Source organism: Lissotriton vulgaris, chromosome 1_1, assembly GCF_964263255.1.
Source record: "Lissotriton vulgaris chromosome 1_1, aLisVul1.2, whole genome shotgun sequence".
NCBI classification, from domain to species: domain Eukaryota; kingdom Metazoa; phylum Chordata; class Amphibia; order Caudata; family Salamandridae; genus Lissotriton; species Lissotriton vulgaris.
The window spans coordinates 236,518,398-236,521,888 of NC_141685.1; the positions used below are offsets into that span (position 1 = coordinate 236,518,398).

General features: G+C 43.7%; 1 non-coding gene across 1 annotated transcript; it reads left to right on the plus strand.

Moving 5' to 3' along the window:
- The first annotated feature begins 1,613 nt into the window (after nt 1-1,613).
- On the plus strand, nt 1,614-1,686 carry TRNAV-UAC (transfer RNA valine (anticodon UAC)). The gene has a single exon. It is a non-coding gene; the product is annotated as a tRNA-Val (tRNA).
- The last annotated feature ends 1,805 nt before the right edge of the window (nt 1,687-3,491 follow it).

The following is a 3,491-nucleotide window of genomic DNA, read 5'->3' on the forward strand; positions in this document are numbered from 1 at the left end:
TCGAATAAATGCACACATAGATGGCCGTAGAGGGGAGCGGTACGACTAGACTTGTGGTGGCTTGTGCACCAAGAGACCCACACGGGTGCTATGGGCTGGAAGGCATACCCTTGGGGCAAGATGCAGACTTTGTACATTGTTTGATTATATGTCAAAGTAAGAGACAGAGTAACCCCATAGACATTCATTGTGAAAATATGTTCGAGTCAATGCCAGTTTTAGGAATAATCTGTGTAACAAGTAAGTGCTGGGGAGGGGAGGGAGGGGGGGGGTTCAGGAGTTGTACCCTTTCACACGAAAACGGAAAATTGAAATGTTGGTTATATACTGCCATGGACACCGCAATCGAGTTACGATGAGACTGATCACTATAATATACTTTGTATCGGTGACTTTCTCTTATCAATAAAGATATTTTCAAAAAATGAACTGGGCTATTGAACTCCTCTGTGGCTTTCAAGGTCCTTATACAGCTGGAAGTACATTTACCTGTGTCTAGTGTGAAAAGGTGACTGGATGTTGCTGTCATTTTGAAGCACTGCCAAAACCCAATGCAGAGGAATGGATGTAATGTATGGAAGTGAGGTAGGATTGTAGTTTTGATAATAACTTTATTGTGAACCATATTTTAGGTATAATACGGCATTGCAATGGTATTGTAAAATAATGGAAATGAAGTAATACAATCTATGGACAAAAGAAAAGCAATGCCCTCTGTGAGGCTCGAACTCACGACCTTCAGATTATGAGACTGACGCGCTGCCTACTGCGCTAAGGCTCTGAATAGACGGATGCAAAGCTTTCTTATGTACTGTAGTGGGCCAACAGGTCTGCTACATTTGTGATATATTATATGTGCCTTGCAGATGACGCCGCTATGGTCTGTCTCTATCTCCATCAGTAGTAAGGAATGAATCCTGAAAGTATTTTTAAACATGTTGTGTGAATTGCAATGAGAAAAAATAATAAAAGGATGGTGTTGGGAGATGGGCTCTTTCTCGCCCGCAGATCAACAACAAAGGGAGAAGAGAAGCCGCTTCCCACGAGGTGTGAGACCCTCAAGGCGCTGCAGCTTTCTCGGTCTCCGGCAGGGGGAGCAGCGAGTCCCACCCCACGAGGCGTGAAATCCTCAAGGCACTACAGCTTTACCTCTCTTCAGCAGGGGGAGTAGTGAGACACCCCCACGAGGTGTGAGACTCTCAGGTGACCTTGGAGCTGATCTTGGGGTGTGAGTGCTTTGCTCTCTGTTCCCAGCGGGGGGAGGGGCTCACAGGGGCAGACTCGAGGCACTTTATCTTCTCCCATTCGCTATTTATAGACCCATTGCACCCACATCACGTGACTGTGAGACTCAGCGCTTTCGGGCTTCGTGCAGCGCCTGTTTTCTTTCTAACCTGAGGTCTGTCTGTCCCTCTTCCTTGGACCCTTTCTTCCACTCGGTGTGTGTTTCTCCCGACTCCGCCTAGAATCACTTCACTCTATCTGCTCCCGAGAGCGAATCTCACGCTTCATTTCAATGCTGGATTTCTAGCTGCGCCATATGACATTCACAATATATCACTCCTGCCGGGACTGAGTTTTTATAAAAAGTAGTGCAGGCACTCATGATCAGCGGTTCCATAGTGTAGTGGTTATCACGTCTGCTTTACACGCAGAAGGTCCTGGGTTCGATCCCCAGTGGAACCACTTTTATTTGAAGATTGATTTCATAAACCACCCTCGTCCACGCTTTTAGGCGCGAGGCCAGACAGGGAGAAGGGGTTGGAGCCTAAGTCTGGCATGTGACACGTGTCACTCTGTCATGTGGCATATGCCACATCTGATGTGACATATGCCATAGATTTTCTACTTGGTCTTTCATTATTATCAGTTGAGCATTTCCATAGGACTATGTTTCACTCTGCTAAAATAAAAAAATTGTTTAAAAAAATAAAAATAATATTAAAAAATAATTTCCCGAGGTGGGGTTTGAACCCTGGTCAAAACTCACTCAAAGCCCCTGCACATACACAGTGAGCCACCTACTCTGCTGAAAATTCCTCAGCCAAAGGCATTTATGTCATAGAATAAGGATGTCAGTCCTTCCTCTATTTCAATTGTCTTTGGACTGTAGATAGCAGAAATCTTCTCTCGATTTACATTCTTTAAATACAAATAGCCCTTCCTTTCATACAGTCTGCCACTAGCCCCATGCATTTCCAATTCTTACACAATCATCCACAAATTCTCATTCCACTAAATAAGTGATTTCTTTCATAGCAAACCTGTCCCCCCTATCCACGTGCCACCCAGCATGCCATTATCAATGCCTGACATGCACTATGAGTAAGGATGCCATAGTTCTCCCAGATACTGCTAGGGGTCATTTACAAAGGCACAGCTTTCATTTGTGGAATTTAGAAATAAAAAAAAATAAAAAAATAAACCGATTTCCCCCACCTGGGGTTTGAACCCTGGTCAAAACTAACTCAAAGCCCCTGCACATACACAGTGAGCCACCTACTCTGCTGAAAATATCCCAGCCAAAGGCATTTATGTCATAGAATAAGGATGTCAGTCCTTCCTCTATTTCTATTGTCTTTGGACTGTAGATAGCAGAAATCTTCTCTCGATTTACATTCTTTAAATACAAATAGCCCTTCCTTTCATACAGTCTGCCACTAGCCCCATGCATTTCCAATTCTTACACAATCATCCCCAAATTCTCATTCCACTAAATAAGTGATTTCTTTCATAGCAAACCTGTCCCCCCTATCCACGTGCCACCCAGCATGCCATTATCAATGCCTGACATGCACTATGAGTAAGGAAGCCATAGTTCTCCCAGATACTGCTAGGGGGTCATTTACAAAGGCACAGCTTTCATTTGTGGAATTTAGAAATAAAAAAATAAAAAAATAAAAAACCGATTCCCCCCCCCTGGGGTTTGAACCCCGGTCAAAACTCACTCAAAGCCCCTGCACATACACAGTGAGCCACCTACTCTGCTGAAAATTCCTCAGCCAAAGGCATTTATGTCATAGAATAAGGATGTCAGTCCTTCCTCTATTTCTATTGTCTTTGGACTGTAGATAGCAGAAATCTTCTCTCGATTTACATTCTTTAAATACAAATAGCCCTTCCTTTCATACAGTCTGCCACTAGCCCCATGCATTTCCAATTCTTACACAATCATCCACAAATTCTCATTCCACTAAATAAGTGATTTCTTTCATAGCAAACCTGTCCCCCCTATCCATGTGCCACCCAGCATGCCATTATCAATGCCTGACATGCACTATGAGTAAGGATGCCATAGTTCTCCCAGATACTGCTAGGGGTCATTTACAAAGGCACAGCTTTCATTTGTGGAATTTAGAAATAAAAAAAAATAAAAAAATAAACCGATTTCCCCCACCTGGGGTTTGAACCCTGGTCAAAACTAACTCAAAGCCCCTGCACATACACAGTGAGCCACCTACTCTGCTGAAAATTCCCCAGCCAAAGGCATT